At 41.1% G+C, this 18,121-nt stretch overlaps 1 protein-coding gene and 1 long non-coding RNA gene across 9 annotated transcripts in view; one reads left to right on the top strand and one right to left on the bottom strand.

Moving 5' to 3' along the window:
* Positions 1 to 2,757: 2,757 nt before the first annotated feature.
* Positions 2,758 to 15,202, bottom strand: LOC119858663. Of its 3 annotated transcripts, none has more exons than XR_006275848.1 (3): positions 15,098 to 15,202; positions 5,148 to 5,819; positions 2,758 to 5,002 (listed from the first exon to the last, which is right to left on the bottom strand). It is a non-coding gene; the product is annotated as an uncharacterized LOC119858663 (long non-coding RNA). The 3 variants fall into 3 exon arrangements; XR_005293972.2 differs by lacking the exon at positions 15,098 to 15,202 and having other exon boundaries at positions 5,148 to 5,252; positions 5,605 to 10,668; XR_006275846.1 differs by lacking the exon at positions 15,098 to 15,202 and having other exon boundaries at positions 5,148 to 10,668.
* A 50-nt stretch (positions 15,203 to 15,252) lies between these two features.
* CD36 (CD36 molecule) overlaps positions 15,253 to 18,121 on the top strand; it is a 73,704-nt gene continuing 70,835 nt past the window's right edge. For 4 of the 6 annotated variants that reach the window (XM_043497868.1, XM_043497902.1, XM_043497882.1 and 1 more), the window contains exons 1-2: positions 15,253 to 15,391; positions 17,684 to 17,796. The gene's annotated coding sequence lies outside the window, so the exon portion shown is untranslated. The remainder of the gene's footprint in view (positions 15,392 to 17,683; positions 17,797 to 18,121) is intronic. The other 2 variants (XM_038409707.2, XM_038409717.2) reach the window with 1 other exon arrangement.

Genomic DNA, 18,121 nt, shown 5'->3' on the forward strand with positions numbered 1-18,121 from the left:
CTGTGCTAGTAAGGGAGAGAGTAGTTCCTTAAAAGCTGCTAAATCTCTAAGTCTCCCAAGGATCACTATATGCAGACAAGATCTGCTGGACACTGGATCTGCTGGGCTAAGGTCCACTTTGTCCTAGTGAGATAGTGCAAAGCACTTGAAGTGTGGCTCAGGGAAAGAGCGTTTAAGTTGAAAAGCCTAGTCATGTCTATAAGGATTTGTTACTCATAGGCAGTATCTAGACTAGGCAAGAGGTTGAGTTCAAAACTTTACTTTTCCTAGTGCAGATACAAAATAACACTTTACCTTGATTGTAGAAGGTTGTATTATAGCATATATTAAACAGATTTTTTTAAAAGTAATGTAATAGGGAAAGATCCTATATTCTAGAGGAAAAGACATTTCCCTTTCAGAATTACATCAATTTTTGATTAATAGAAAAATCCCCCTCTTTTTAATTAATAATGTCTGTTTATTTTAAAGGCCTATGAGAAACAATGAAGTAAAATCTCTTGGCCAGAAAGCATGATTTTCAGATGAAAATGGAAACCAAAACAAAACCAGTGTCTCCTCCAGCTAAAGCAGTGATATGAGTTGAATGCATGGCAGTTAATTCCAGCTACTACATGTTATCTTGTCTGTGAGTCATGCTGCCAGTGGAAATGGTTTGTGGTACTGGAGTTGTAAACTTAACTGGTACATGGCCCCACTTTTTTGAGTCTTTATTTTTCCCAGATGCGAAACACAGAATTTGTTTAACATATAAATTAAATAACCAGGATACCAGGAAATAAAGAAAAGGAGTACTTGTGGCACCTTAGAGACTAATAAATTTATTTGAGCATAAGCTTTCGTGAGCTACAGCTCACTTCATCGGATGCATTCAGTGGAAAATACAGTGGGGAGATTTATATACACATACAGAGAATATGAAACAATAGGTTTTATCATGGGTTTGATCATATGATAATCACCACAAAAGGTTTTCTTCCTCCCCCCACCCCTCCCTTCCTGCTGGTAATAGCTCATCTAAAGTGATCACTCTCCTTAAAGTGTGTATGATAAAACCCATTGTTTCATGTTCTGTGTGTGTGTATATAAATCTCCCCGCTGTATTTTCCACTGAATGCATCCGATGAAGTGAGCTGTAGTTCACAAAAGCTTATGCTCAAATAAATTTGTTAGTCTCTAAGGTGCCACAAGTACTCCTTTTCTTTTTGCGAATACAGACTAACACGGCTGCTACTTTGAAACAGGAAATAAAGAGTTAAGCTTCAGTTACACTATACATTAAAAAAACTCATACTGCATTCAGGCACATGCTGCAAACTCCTCTTCACTCATAATATACCAAGTTTACTTTCTACATATATCGTGGCCTAATATTTTTTCTGTGGCTTCTTGTTTTCTGCTTTGTTAATGACCTTCTGATATTGCCCAGAGCACGGCCACGTTCATGGCTATGAAAATGTGTAGAAATGTTTGCCTTGTGCCAGTGTGGAAACCCGCTCATGGTCTAACCTCATCTGGAAAAGTGGCAGATATTGGAGAGAGTACTCTGGGAGATGGGAAGAACAATGGCAATCCCAGCATGATCCAGCGAGCGTCATATGAGTGAATGCTCAAAGCACTTCCACATTTGGGCCTCAATAAGCATGCTAAAGACTGAGACAGATGTAATAGGAGGACATACACCACTTAGGCTTGAATAGAGACTGGGAGTAGATGGGTCATTACACAAAGTAAAACTATTTCCCCATGTTTATTTCCCCCCCACACACCCGTTCCTCAGACGTTCTTGTCAACTGCTGGAAATGGCCCACCTTGATTATCACTACAAAAGGTCTCCCCCACCACCGCTCTCCTGCTGGTAATAGCTCACCTTAAGTGATCACTCTCCTTACAGTCTGTATGGTAACACCCATTGTTTCATGTTCTCTATGTATATAAATCTCCCCACTGTATTTTCCATTGAATGCATCCAATGAAGTGAACTGTAGCTCATGAAAGTTTATGCTCAAATAAATTTGTTAGTCTCTAAGGTGCCACAAGTCCTCCTTTTCTCTTTGCGAATACAGACTAACACAGCTGCTACTCTGAAATCTGTCATTTAGAGTATGTTTACATGGCATCAAGTCTCAGAGCCCTGGTTGATTGACTTGGAGTTGCATGGTCAGGCTGCAGGGCTAAAAATTGTCATGAAGTTGTTCTACCGTGGGCTGGCACCCAGACTGTGAGACCTTTCCCCCTTGACAGGTTTCAGAACCTGGGGTCCAGCCCAAGCTGGAATGTCTACACTGCTATTTGTAGCCCTGCAGCTCAAGCCTGAGTCAATTGATCTGGGTTTTGAGAGACAGTGCCACGGGTCTTTTATTGAAGGATTTACACATACCCTATGACTTTTCCTCTGCATGTTAAATGCTTCTGAGATGACAGTGTTAGCAGTTCCCAAAGTGCATTTAATTAAGAATGTCAAGAAACATTAAATGCGCACAAAACTACCACTTGGGAAATACACACTTCCAGAAGAAACAAGGTGTCAGATGAGTCCACTGAAGAACAGACCTCCGCAATAAAGCTAAGGCATGTAGATTCAACCTGTTAATATATGAATTAACTAAAGTGACATATTAAGGTTATTACAAGAAATTAACTTGATGCTGCAAAATTATTGCAATGTATCTGCCTAGCACAATAATGTGATTATTGCTAAATAAATCCCTGTACGTTATTACACATATTAGTGTGTGTTTTGTTTTTTAAACATTAAACATTAAACATTAAAAAACAGGAGAGAGAAGGGGAAGGAAGGTTACTGTGTATAAAAAACTGTTCTGTCTGTACTCATAGTAATCAAATAAAGACAAGGTGTTCTAAGCATTAGAAAAGAACTAGCATACACAGAGTGTATCATTATCATATTAAAAGTTAACATGTCAAGTTGAGCACCCAAAATTAGAGGCCTCCTTATAGAATTCAGTAACAAAGGCCAAATCCCTTAGAAATTCTAGGATTTTCCTTTTGCATTGCATGGTTTCTCTCCCTCACACACAAGCTTGCCCGTGGAATGGTATACCACTTTACCACTCCACATATTTAGCCCGTCCACCAAAATAGTCCTTTCGGCTACTCCCAAAGCTCCTAAAAACAGTTTCTCTCTGCTTCCTGAAATTGCAGTGAAATGGCGCACCACAGTGCCTGGTAGTGTGTGCCAGATTACAGCAAAGCCATTTAGGTACTTTACAGAAAATTACAGGGATTTCAGAGACATTTTTTTCCAGTAGGGGATTTATCCTGCAACCTTTAATCATTTGGGTAATCCATTGTCTTTATTTGGACTTCAGGACTGAAGCCTATGAATGGCAAGAGTGCTGAGGAGAAGAATTGTAACAACAGCAGGACATGAAATTTATTCAGAACAATTCATAATGGTTTGTCTAAATACAGCAGTGAATTTGAGGTCAATTTTTTTTTTGTATTGTGAAAAAACAAAAAGTCTATAGCAACTGTGATTCACATTAGTGCTGAATTGAACTTTTCTCCACAAATGCTTTTCCCTCAGGATTTATGGGAATGGGACATGTTTGTTCTCAGAGACTTCCCTCCAGCCATTAATATGAGGTAATTGTTTGGCCATTCTGTGTTTGTTTCCTTCTTAATGGAGTGTGTCTAATCAAATAATTGGAACATTGACAAGGCAGTGATATAAAAGGCAGGTGATAAGCAGTGGTCTCTGCTTATTGTATGGTAACTTCCTTATTTTACTGCTCCTTGTCCACTTTTCTGCCCCGTCTCCCAGTTGTTTGATTCATTAACACTTTGCATCTTGTCATAATCTGAACCGTGAGCTCTCTGGGCCAGGAACTTTTTACTGCATGTCTGTTCAGTGTTTGGCATAATAAAGCACTGATCCTTCACTGATGCCTCTAGGTGCTACTCCACTACACATAAGTAAAACCTAATAATTAATGGCAGAATCTCTAGCAATGCACAGAACTTTTAAAAGTCAGTAGCCACTCTCACAGTTCATGAAAGTAACAGCAGCGTTTATGTGCATGTGTACTTAGCATTTCATCTGTAAGAGAGTTTATAAAAAATAATTAATGACAATACCTCTGAGGTAGACAGGTAAGTGTTTGTATTCCCATTTTACAGATAAGGCGTGGATTGTCCATTCCCTCACACCAATTTTACACCATTGACTTCACTGGAGTTACTCCAGAGTAGATAATAAGGCCCAAGGACTCTGACAGGCCAGGATTAGAGATTGGAGTTCCTGACTCTCAGTCCTGATCTCAGACCACTAGGCCACATTCTTGTCCCTTTCTCTTGGTGGGCCAGACTCTCCAAACTGGCCAAACATTGCTTGGCACAAGTCTTGATGGGAGGAAAGAAGCCACAGCTCCTCATGGGATCCCCTTTAAAGGAGATTCCTTGTTCTGAAGAGGGCTTTAGGGAAGAGATAATACATTTTCCCTTCGAAGGCTGTGGGAGAATGATGAGTTTCTCTCAACTCCATTGCCCTAACTTTGACCTGCCCATATCTCCTCTAGACCACTCATTCTTCACTCACCTGGGATAGAATACAGACCAACACATTGACCTGCTGGGTCATAATGGTTCACATTCAAAACCTCCTAATTGATCAACATCATAGAAACCCAACAGAGACCTCTGGTCAAACAAAGATTCCTGAACCATCCTCGAGCTCATCCGAGCTCCATGAGATGTGGGTCTGATGTCAGCTCTCACAGGGACTCATAATAATTATTAATAATTATGTCTTTGCTAGAGATTGGAAATATCATATACTCCAGTTTATTATTCCGAGAAAGGCAACACTCCCATTACAATCAGTAAAACCGGAGTAAGGATTAGGGAGAATCAGATCCTTAATGCAATATTTTAAGAGTGCACCTTGAGTTTGTGCAGAAGTTGTACAATGCACATATCACCTTTGGTTCTTTTACATATTGCCTCTCTTCATACATTCTTCTACTCCAACTTTCTGAGTCTGAAAAAAGAAAATAAGCATTATGTGTTCTAGATATAAAATGATTTCACGCCCGTGATGGTTCTGTTGCTGGGGAACACAACCCACTCAGAAAAAAGAGGAATCAAAATAAATTTGCCCCCAGTTGTGTGTGTGCTGCACTCACCTGCTAATTTAACCAGAACTCATTCTTATAATCTAGACGAAAGCAGGGCAAGCAGAGGCTGTTGTTGTGTAGTGTACATTCCACCAGAGGCCTCCAAAGCTATGGCTGAAAGGATTCAAGAAAAGTGTTCTCATAGCATGAACAGCAGCACAACCAGCCACAGCACTGTCGATGGCTCTTATTTATGGCCTGGTGCCTAGAGGAACTTAGCATGTGGAACTCCCAATGGGTGACAATCACCCCTGTGCATATGACAAGCACAAGAGTTATTCATCACTTAAGCACTTGTGTAGGCCCCATGTGCAGCAGGGAATTTCACCCTTTGAGAACATCCACTGTTACATAACATTTGATTTTTTTAAAAATACAAGGGATATATGCAATTATGAGTCAAGATGTAACCCATCCAATAACAGATGGGAGTCAGGAATAAAGTTTCCCTGTGGGCAGGTCATACCATCATGCTGTATTATGGAGTTTCTTGCATCTTCTTCTGGAGCATCTTGTATTGGTTTCTGGGTGATAGGATGTAGGAGTAGATGGACTGATCCAGTATAGCACTTCCTAATCCAAGGACACCAATGGGAGTTCCAGGTGCTCAAGATCAAGCCTTTAATGAGGCTCTGTATGTTTCAAGGGCAAGCTGCTTTGTCTCAGTTAATGTGCTTGCAGCTGGAAGGTTAAATAGCAAATTAACACGTTTAATCTAAAATCACAGTACCAATTAAATGTAGTGGGACATGCTGAAATGCTGAAAAGGCAGCTTGAGGAGGGGCAGAAGCGACTCTCTTAAAATGAAGCCTGAGGGAGAGTTAATAAAATTAACTTTTTTAAAATTTGCAACAAAATTCAAATTAAACTAAAAATATATACAAAAAAAGTCTACAAACTTTAAAGTCATGATGAAACTTTAAAGCTGTTGGTGTGGACTTTTGAATACATTAAGTGTATTAGTCAGTACATATATGTTAGGTGTAGTATACACAACATTAATAGGTATTATGTGCATGGTATTAATATAATATACATTCTATATATGGGTTGGGAAGTTATATTAAATGAATATTTTATGCTTTCTTCACAACTCTGTTTACCCATGTGAAGCATCCTTCAACACTTTGGAAAATAGGAACCTTGTTAAAGCAAAGATGCATAAATACTTTGTACCAAGTACAGTTGTGGAGTACTTTCAAGTGGGATGTAGTATTCAGAATAAGATATGTAAAAGTATAGGGATGTACCTTCGCAGACCAGTAGCTAAAATGCTAGTATCCAAAACAAAGATAAGGATGGTCCAGAACACCAAGTTAAGGAACTTATACAAACTGGTGGGTTGGATTTTAATGAAGCATAAAAAGTTTTGTAACTTGTAAAATCATCTTATAAATATTACTAGCTAAAATGTGTATCTTTGAAGCATACCTTCAGTGTAAGAGGAACAATCTGTGAAAATTTGCTTCCTGGATGGAGGGTACATGTTATCTCCTTTTCATATAGTACTATTTTGTCTTTAGACAAACAGTGTAGCTAAGTTCAGTTATTTGGTCTCTTCTTTTTAAGAACAAACTGTGAGTGTACTCAAGTCAGTGACCTTCCACTTGGTAAGGCAAGTCCCTTTTTTCATATGCTGTGTATTTATACCTCCCTACTGTATGTTCCCCTCCATGCATCTGATGAAGTGGGTTTTAGCCCACGATAGCTTATGCCCAAATAAATTTGTTAGTCTCTAAGGTGCCACAAGGTCTCCTCGTTGTTCAAGCCATTGGCTGCACTTCAAGTCAATAAGTGTAAATAGTTGGGAGCCCTCTAGTCCCCTGTTGGAGTAGCTATGCCCTGCCAAAGCTGCAGTGTACATATGTAGCTCGGTCTTCTGTATTTGTGCATAGGTAATAAACAATTGGACTCTAACTGTGCCTGTGTGGTTATTCCCATATTTGTAATGTTTTGTAAAGAGGAACGACACAATGTCATATAATAGGGTTGGGTTAAACCCAGTGTGTGAAACAATGAACTGAAACCAAAGCAGGGACTTCAGGAGTTGCACCTGGACCACTTTTGTTATAGTTATAGAACTGGGGTGCTGATTCTGACTTTCACTCTAGTTTTAGACTGGTGTTACTCCATTGAGTCTAATGGAGTTATTTCAGATCTACAGTGGTGTACGTGAGAGTAGGATTTCTGTTCATGGACTTAAAAGCAGATGGAATGAAGTCTTTGTAGTACTCTGAAGAATAACAGCAAGGTGCCAATGTATTTCATAGGAAAAGAGCACAGGCCTCTTTAAATAGTTTGTGAGACCACTAGTGGGGCTTACATGGTCTATGTTACAGAGCCACCACAAACTTGTCAGAGTAGCAGTAGGTATGTAGTACACATTTCTGTGTATATATAATAAACATATTTATTTGGGACCACACTGTGCCCATGTGGTTTCTTCATATTGTTTGTGGTTTTTAAAGAACAAAAGACAACAATTGGCTTCGCCCCAAAGTAAATCTTTAATCTAATTACAATGTATATGGAGCAGGAGGAAGGGTGTGATCCCTGATAATGATTTAGCACCAGGTCATAAGCAAGGTTTCATAAGCAAACAATTCTTTGTGTTAAGTGTTCTCATTATCACATGTCCTCCCAGCTGGTCTGATTTCCCTGCTTCTCCTGCAGTGATGTCTCAGCAAAACTCTAGCATTTTGCCACAGAGCAGTTCTTTCAGTTAGTTAGCCCATGGTCATTTCCTACTTCTGTGCCTCCTTTTGACATGCACAAAAAAGTGAATATTCATCGAGCTGCAGGAAGACTCAGAATTGGAGGGGATGAAAAATATGGAATTTTGAAATAAAAAACAGGGACAAATTATTTGCAAACATGTTTGCAAGAAATGTCCCTGTTTTTCAACCTGGGATGCAGTTGTGGGGGTGGCAGAGTCACAGGGCTCTAGGAAGCACAGAGGAGGAGGGGAACCCTTGCTAAGGATAGCCTGGGCTTAGGGAGCATTGCAGAAAAGAACGCCCATTTTAAAGGCTACAACAGGGATGCATGAGACTTGAGGTTTTTTACGCTTAATTAAAAGAGTTACATTTTCATGGTGCAGTTTTGAGAGTTCCACCTTAAAAAGGTCTCATTTCAGTACAAATGCTGCTCTTCTGTAGTCCTGAAATCACTCATTTCCAAAACCTCTGACTCAGCACTAAACCTCAGCTCAGAATCAACTCTGCCCTTTCTGATGCAAACAGTATTTGAAAGCCAAGTTCTTCTATGGACAACAGCAAACTCAAGGGCAAGTCTCTGTGCCCTTGGACAGCTTTTGCTAATTACTGATACAGCAATACAAGGAGAATATTATCAGGCATGTACAACTATCTTGAGAACAGTCCTGGAGCCATGCATACTAACCACATACTTTGGGAATAATGATAACATTCAACCAATAAAATACCTTTTAATGGTATTTCATCTATTCTATACCTACTGCTTAGTAGATCTGATGGTGACCTGGAAGAAATAATTGACAGAATGGAATGATTAGAATGGATCGAAAATTTTCCTAGAAAACAGTTTTTCACTGGAAAATGTTGATTCAACAGACATGAAACATGCTGTGACAGAGCAGAGAAACCCCACACCAGCAGAGAAAGGGTTAAAGAGAGCCCGTGGGTCCAGCTAGCCCTGCCCTGCTCTACCTGCAGCCAACATCAGGACTGGAGCGGGAAGAAAAGGAGAGAACCTGAAACAGTTCAGGGCTAACAGGCAAATATTTGGGAATATGTAAATATTTGTGATCAAATAATAAGTATCCAATAAAAATAGACAGCAACATTCTGAGCCCACCTGAATCCTTCTCAATGTCATTATTCTCATGAAGACTGGTTAAATATTGGAAACATTTATTTGAACTTCTTTTAGCTAGATTATGCTATCTGACCTAAATTAGGTGAATCTTTGGGAGGGTTAAGGTGTCCACTGTATATTTCAAAGTGTGGTCTTTAAATATCTATTTATTTAAGAAATACTTGATTAGAGCAGCCACAATGAAAATAAAAAACGGGGTTTTAGTCTGATTTCCTGCATAAGACAAGATGCAAAATTACAGCCAGTTACTGTATTGAGTCATCTTGTATTAAGTTATTGTATTAAGTCATCCAGTAACTAGTGTTTGACAAAAGCATATCTTCCAACACAAGTTATTGGACTAGATCTGTATCCAGGCTTCTCCAAAGTTCAGTAGCATTTGGAGCCAGGGCTTTGTTTATGCCTATCTTTGGTGTAAATGAGTGCCATGCACCAAGCAAAGTTGAGCTCCAAGGTAGAGATGAGGTGCAACTAAAAAGTACAAACTATATCTTATCTGACGTGTGTATCTCAGTAAGAATAAGGAAAGGTGATTCGTGCTGACCTTATTAAAATATAAAGAGATGAATTCCAATATGTGTATTGCTTGATCGAAAAAACAGAAGTTTATAGTATATACATGTTAATGCATTTATAGCAAATCATGATACATTTTTGATTTGAAGCTCTTCTTTTGGGCTGACCAATTAACAGCTCCTTGCCCAGTGTTATATTTTAAATAGGCCTCTTGTTTGTCATCTCCCTAGGTGATCTATCAGGATTGGACAGACCTACAGGGAAATTCTCCAGGGGCACTTAAGGCTTGTAGTACTCCCAAGACCTGGCAAAGCAGTGGCAAATGAAGTGCAGATCCATTTTTCTGTCGACCCAAGTCCTTGATGTATGGGGTCCTAAAGTTGAAGAGAGTTTAGCTCCTCAGATCTACCAGAGGGTCCCACTGCTGGAGAAGGAGGTGGAGAAGGTAAGGATTTAGGTGGGGTGGGAGCCAGCCTCGATTACACTGTTTCCTCATATTTGATTTCTGCTCACCACCAAGTTATATATTTTGAATGTGGTCTGAAAATACTCCATAATGACACCTTACATTCAAACACAAGAGCCAGCAAATGTTAGGAGGGTAGTGTGTTTGTCAGGCCAACCCGTGAGGCAACTGCACCCATCAAAGAATCACAATATGAAGGTTTAGCAATGGTTTGGTTAAGCCTCATGCATTTCCAAGTACCTCATGCTTGGATGAAAGCTGCATTCTGACCACATATAGTGTGATTCAACTCTTGTAATTATTGCCAGCAAATGCAAATAAAGCCAACCTGTTCACTACCAGGGATGCAGTCAGACATTAATATGTAACACCCATTAATATGTAACATTAATATGTAACATTGCTCAGGTTTCTGTACTGGCAGTCTGCTGGCTCCTGGTGCAATTCAAGGTGTCTGTTGCTCTCTCCAAAGCTGTGAATTGTGTGGGGCCCTGCTATGTGAGATACTACCTCTAAGCATATAGCCTGCCACTGCAGTTAAGATCAGTCTGGGAGCATCTGCTAGCGAACTTAAGCTTAAACACTCCAGTCCCAATTTAGAAATGATTGGGCTGTGTCCTTCTCTGGCTCCCGCTGGAGGCATCAGTGCCCTGACCTCCCCCACCCTCTGATCAAGGAAAACCCACTCTCACCAGGCTACCAACATGACTTTAGTGCTCCAGAGGCCCAGAAGGGCTAGGAGGAGACACTGGCCAACTGGGAGCCAATAGGTCAGTTAAGAAGGCTTGCCTGCTGCTTGTCATGGGCAGTGTGGGGTGAGGAGGAGGTTCAGAGGAGGTTTTTCTCATTGCTAGACCCGAACCCTAGAGCCAGCTCAGAACTTGCCTTGGGGGTGTTTTTGTTTGCTTAAAGGCAGACAGCCAGATTCTGAGTTTTGTTATCCTTAGTTACCTGTTCAGAGACTGATGCTGAGCTTTTGGCACTGACTGCCCTGTTTCGAGCAGGCAGCCTCAACCCATGGACTCATGCAGGAAGTATCTGCAACACCACACTTGACCCTGCAGGAGGTGCTATGGAACAGCACTACCTGTGATAGCCCTACCTACACTCTACTGGTTCTTCAGAGAGGCACACATAGACTTGGAGATACACACAAATTCCCTCCACCAAAATATCACTTGATGGATTATTTATATTGAAAGCATACTGATAAATAAACTTGTGCTGGCCAGACTCTCACATAATTATTGAATTAGATCAGCGGTTCCCAAACTTGTTCTGCTGCTTGTGCAGGGAAAGCCCCTGGTGGCCCGGCCCACCAGGGGCTTTCCCATCACAAGCAGTGGAACAAGTTTGGGAACCACTGAATTAGAGACAGGTCTGAACCAGAATGCTGACTCAAAGCTTCCCAAACACTAGCACATTTCCAACGTAGATCTGATCTTTGGAAATGGGCCTTGTTTATGGAACAGGATGAAACAAACCCTGGATCCAAACACCCTTAAAGTTTTCATCTGGATCTGCACTTTACACATCCATTTTAAGGTAACCTCTGTCCTTTTTGCATAAATAGAACATGTCATTTGTGTATATGGCAAACACTTTGCACTGCACAAGGCTCAGTGATATGAATATGTGATTTTTGACTACAAAGGAGTCAGTGGGGATGCTATAACTCTGAATAACTTACATGCCTGTTATCTTCTATATGTGAAAAATACAAGCATCCACCATTATGTAAGTATCCACTTAAGGAGGGTACTTCCTTCACAGGGACTGACTTCTCCCAACACACATAACTACAACTCCTGCCCTTTTAGCTGTCACTCCCTCTTGCCACTAACAATACCATTGGTTATAATGAATGGGAAAAGAAACTCCACTAAATCTAAAAACTGCATCCACAAATAGAAAAAAGGAACAGAGACAACAGGAATGCAACTAAAGCAGAACTCGTGAGTTGCAGTCGCCTCTGTCCTAACTATGCTCTCTGTCCTTGTCTGTTTCTTAATCTTTGTCTAAGTTATAGCAACTCAGAGCAAGGGCAGCTCCTTTTCCAGGCCTTTTAAGCAGTGAAGGTTCATTGCAGAAGAAGTAAATAATACTACTAACCTCTCTCTATTTCTGTCAGCTAGTTTATGCATTGTTGCACATGCTGAGGATTAACTGTTTGCTGAACTTGATCTGGACACATATTTCTGCCATATTTTAACCTCACAATCTGTTGGTATTTGAGCTGATGTATCCAATTTCCCTCACGCTATTTAAGGCTTTTCCTTCTGTCTCTGGGAATACTTTCACATCTGGGGACAGTCCATAGTTGGTTTTTTTCTTGCCATGACCCCAATTGCCCAAATATACCCTCTTTGTGCTTTCTGATCAGGTCCTCTGATATCAGAATGTGGCCTCTCCTTTTCTCTTCAGCAGCCCTGTAACAATGGCCCTCTAGGGGCTGTGCTCAGAGTTTGCCTATCGTGACCACTAACGCCCCATAATGCTGTACCTGCAGTCTGCCTCTCATATCTATGGACTTCTCTTGGTGATATCACAGGGTTAAGAACATAACATAAGAACAGCCATACTGGGTCAGACCAATGTCCATCTATCCTAGTATCCTGTCTTCCAATAGTGGTCAATGCCAGGTGCTTCAGAGGGAATGAACTGAACTGGTTATCGTCGAGTGATCCATCCCCTGTTGCCCATTTCCAGCTTCTGGCGAACAGAGACTAGGGACACCATCCCTGCCCATCCTGGCTAATAGCCATTGATGGACCTAACCTCCATGAACTTATCTAGTTCTTTTTTGAACTCGGTTATAGTCTTCATTAGTTTGGATACACCACATTTTGCGTGAAATTCACCCCCTCACTACAAAGCTTATGCCTTGCTTGGGTCTTGAAAATAAATGGAGTTTAGTTCAGTCCTGTGTCCTAGAAAGCAAAAGAAGACAAGCACACACAAAAGGGGAAAGATAAGAATAGCAAAGATAGAAAATGAAGCTTAAGTATCTGTTGTTGACTTTCACTTGCAGCCTCACTGCTGGAAAACCACAAGCACAGCATATCATCTTATCAGCCACACCAAGACCTGGCAAAGTTATACCAAGGCTGTTTGGGCTACTGCTTTTAGCTGCCTCTCTGGTCATAGGCTTACAGCAGGATTGCAAAATATAGTCTTGGCTGGCTAATCCAGACTTTTATTAGAAGGCAAAAAGAAAGGATAGGAAAGAATAGAAATAAGATGGGGGAAGAAAAAGGACACATTGGGAGTGGGGAAGAAGATATGACAGAGTCTCACATGCCAGATGGTGTTCAGGAGTCAGCCTGAGCCACTGTAGGTGATGACATCATCTGCATCCCTCACTTTGCCTTGGTTCGGTCAGAACATCTCTCAGGATCAGGATGACGAAGGCACAAGTGTGTCATGCTGAATCCCAGAGTCCCAGGAGGTGATAGGGTAGCAGCCATGAGGGTGAAGCTTGCTCCTTCCCCTTTACATTTACCCCTTTACATATTCAAAACAAGGGAATGACTGGGGGGTAGAGAAAGTTGAAAGCAGGGAGGGGAATAGTTCTTGGGGGCAGAGAAGGAGCTAATAGAGAAGGTGGCAAAATAAGTTATTTGGGGAAGAAGAGGAGAAGATCTTGGGGTAGAGAAGGGCAAGTTGTTTGGTACGATGAAGCTGGCAAATGGGGAAGCTATTGGGGGCATATATTTACAATCTTGGCAACAATGGAATGTACAAATGCTTCATTAAAGTGGCCTACGTGAGCTTGTTCTCCAAACCTAGAAATCTAGATAAATGTGTCACTGGTTGGAAGCATCTTAAGTTTCAACAAAGTTGACTACCAGACTCACTGTGAAGCCTTCCATTTAGTTAGTTTAAATATATCTAATCCTATGTCCAGAGGTTTTCCCCATAAGAATAATCACCCCAATACAAATAAATAATTACATACTCGACTGACAATAACATCAATCCATGAAGCCAACCCTATCAAATCCTTGTATGTTGTCACACTCTCCTTCAGCCAAACCCTTCCCCAAATAGCCAAGAAATGAAGTGGGTTTTGCTGCATGACCATGATGTTAAAAAGCCTGGTCTCTGCTGGACTTCAGCTACAAACACATAAATTGAGTTCCTTTCCCTGTTTATCATATGTGAGCTCAATCCCTTGACCAACTCTCCCTCTCTCTTGCTTGCTCATTCTCATCACCATGGTACCCACATGCTGCCTGCTCATGCCATATGCTGTTTCTAGCAGTTTAAGGAGCCTTGTTTGGCTATTACCTAGTTTTGCATTGTTATGGTTTCTCATTTTAATTATCACTAGTGTTTCCTCCTCCTCTGAGTTGTCATGATGGAGTCTCTGTGCTTCAGAGTCAGTTGTGAGCTGTCATCAGCCACCTTCCTTGGTTGCAGAACAGCTAGACCTAAACTTCAGAGGCTGTGGCTTCCTGTCCTTTGCTTAACACTGAAATCTGGCAGAGGGTGGCCTATGCCAGGCTGTATTTCTCTGCTACCCTTGCATAAAGGTAACACTCAGTAGTTATCAGTTCACTTCATTGTCCACGTATGGAATTGTTTCAGTAGCACTCACAGTTAGCAAATGTCTGTGTAATTAGTGAATTTTTATTCATACTATTTGCATTGCATTAATGCCTAGTGGCCCCTGCTGACATCACAGCCTGATTACACTAGGCATTGTACAAACGGGTGAAAGCTAATCCCTGCCTCAGAAAGCTACCAGTCATACAACATAGACAAAGGGTGGGAGAAAGAGAGTACTACTTTCCCTAGTTTATAGATGGGAAACTGAGACACAATTGTTTACATACTATGTTCCAATTCCTGAAGTCCTTGCTCGGCTTTTCTGATGTCCTTTCTCAGAGAAACTCCCATTGAGTAAGGATTGACCTTGCCCTACAATGTCCTTGTGGACTTTTATGAAGAGGATTCATTTGTTCATTATTAAACACTGTTATATTGCAGTAGAGCCTAGACCAGGGGCACCATTTAGGTCAGGCAAGGGGAGAACTGTCCTCCTTCCCCCTCATCCCCCCGTGCTTCCTATAGGCCCTGTCTTCCAGTCCCTTGTCAATGAAAGAGAGAAACTTACCTGCCTCTCTTCCTTTTATGGATCCCAAAGATTGTAAATGCTGACTGCCTGCTTAGACGGTAAACAACACGCCCATTAGGGGAGCAGCACAGAGATACAGCACAGTGTCAGACTGCAGGGCTGGAGACAATCAGGAAAGAAGCCTGATAAGTTTTTACGTACTGTGCATGGCTCTCTGGAGAGCCCAGATCTCCAATGGAAGCTTTTTAAACTAAAACCTGTATGGAACCTATGGACACCCAGAGGGCTCTGAGATCCACTGCTCGGATTCACCAGTGAAATGCCTGAAGCTGGGTGAGAGGACATGTTCTTTCCCTTGCTCTCACCTACTTTCTTTCCCTCCCCCTTATCCCCCAGTGTGCAGCCCTCCATGCTATCTTTCATGCTGTGTTTCCCACTGTTCCCCTACCCCCAGTGCTGTGCACCTGCCATCCTTCCTGCAATGTGTCCCACTGTTCACCCTCAGTGTTTTTTCCCTTTGCTCTCAGCCACAACCTGCTTGAAGCAGTTTACCCCACTCATGCTGGGGTTCCACTCTTCACACTCACTTTCTTGTCTCTTCTCCCTTTGCTGGGACTGTTCCCCCTCTCTGTTCTCCCTTCCTGCTTGGATTACCTCCTCTTCACCCCTCTAAACTCTGGGGCTATTCTCCTTTGTCATCCCTCATTCTCTCTCTCTCTCTCTCTCTCTCTCTTTCTTTCACACACCCTTCCTATGCTAGGGAGGGGGGAGGAAAAAAGAAAACATCCTGTTCAGGTGACTGACTGGAAGCCAAAGGTATGAGCCACCTTTTTCCAAAGGAGATTGGATTTCAGGACTTCTTGGTTTTGCTTTATAATAAAAAGGGGCTTCTGGGTAAAGTTTTCAAACTGGATTTTCTATAGTTAGGCACCTAAATCCATGTTTAGACACCTAAATAAGGGCTTGACTTTCAGGGAGCATTCAGAACTTTCACTGTCGTCCGTAGGAACTTCAGCTATTCAGCACCTCTGAAAATAACCTCACTTGCTTAGTTGCTGGAGTACAAACCCTGGTGTCCAACTTAAGGCAACCTAATGTGAAATTGTTGGCCTTACTTTAAAAAACAAAATAAAAAAAACCAGCAGTTCTCTTTTGCACTCCCAGTTCCCCTAATTCAAAGGGACTCATATCTATGACTTTGCAGGATCCAAATCAGCAACCTCAGCATTTGTTTTCTTGCTCCGTCTAGGGCAATGAATTCCAGAGCTGAGTAGCTCATCAGTAAGAACACTCTGCCTCTACATGTTCAGATAGAAGATCTATTAACAAAAGCATCCCTGATGATATTAAATGTTATGACTGAGCATAAGAAAAAAGGAGGAAAGTGGTCTTTCTGCTAGTTATTAGAGAGAGACAGAAAACAAAAGAACCAATAGACTCAGGAGTTCTATTTTATAATTTCATGACTTGCATTATTACTAAGTTCTTGCCTTGTTTCTTTAACAGGGTAAGCAAGAACAGCTCTTATAGTAGGTTTGGGGAACGATTGAGTTGGTGATTGTCTGGAAGGATGAGAAGAGAGGAAGGAAAGAAACCCAAGTGAGAGCACAGGAGCAAGTCAGCACAGGAGCTATACTGTTAGTTGAATTCATCTGTTAGAGTTTATAACGTGGTGACGATCCAGGTTCTCTAGATGCTATTGGAAAGAGGAGAAATGGCAACACTAGAATCTAGTAATAAATGTCTGAGTACTTTGATTAAGATAAGCATGATTTGCACTAAATAAATATTTAACAAAGTATCGGAAAACAGAATTTTATGGCAACTCGGATTGCTTCTGCTCTCCATGAAAAAACAAACCTCTGAAAGCTCCGGCTGCGTGGTAGTTTTTATTAAAGGAGTAAACAAAAATGTCAGAAAATCTAAACAGAAACCAAAAGCCCTATTTGATACCAACCCTCCGTACCCCCCTCCATTCCCCGCTGGAGTACCAGCAGTACCTGCAGTACAAATATGCATACATGGCTTCATCATCATGGATGCAAAACTATCCTTCCCAGACAGCCAGGGCCAGTTGAATAATCAAGTAAATGTAAATTGTTTCCATGTGTAGAAATGTGCTGAACTTAAAAGTTAGTAAACACCTTCAACAATCAATTATATAGCTATTTAAGTTTGCTTTTCTCATGCAGCAGCAAACAATACCAAGCTTGGATCATTTTTCAACTAGTGTGCTTAGAAGTTTCTCTTCAATTGTAGGATTCAACCTTTTTTTTTAAGCTATTCTCAGTTGGATTAACCAAGTTAAATTGTTTATCAGAAAAGTAGCAACACTAAATATATCAGGTTTCAGAGTAGCAGCCGCGTTAGTCTGTATTCACAAAAAGAAAAGGAGTACTTGTGGCACCTTAGAGATTAACAAATTTATTTGAGCATAAGCTTTTGTGAGCTACAGATCACTTAACTGGGTGCATTCAGATAGCTTATGCTCAAATAAAATTATTAGTCTCTAAGGTGCCACAAGTACTCTTTTTCTTTTTACTAAATATATCTAATTTGATGGGTAAACATATGGAAGTAGCGGGTAAGATAGTAACGAGAGGTATTGATGTTCTGTGTCTACAGAAAACATGATGGATAGGGAATGCAGCAAAGGAGTTGGGCTTAGACTGGAAACTCTTCTACATGGATGACAAAAGGGGTCACGATGGAGTCAAAAAGGAGAGCTGAGGAAGACAGTGTTTGAAGTTATTAGAGTAAATGACAGACTGATGGCTGTATGAGTCCAAGTTAAAAAGTGTATCTTGTTTCTGATATCAGTGTATGCATGTCAACAGAGAAGGAGAGTTTCCGTCAAGACTTGAAGGCACTAATGGACACAACAGCCCCTGAGGAGGTGCTGTTGGCGCTGGGTGACTTGACTGCACACAAAGGCAAAAACAGAAGGGTGTGTGAAATAGGTTTAGGCTCTATGAATTAGGAAGGGAAAGTGCTTCTAGACCTGTGTATTGCCAACCAATAGATGACAGCCAATACACGGTTCCAAAAGAGGGAGAGTCATTT

This window comes from Dermochelys coriacea, chromosome 1, assembly GCF_009764565.3.
Source record: "Dermochelys coriacea isolate rDerCor1 chromosome 1, rDerCor1.pri.v4, whole genome shotgun sequence".
NCBI lineage: Eukaryota > Metazoa > Chordata > Testudines > Dermochelyidae > Dermochelys > Dermochelys coriacea.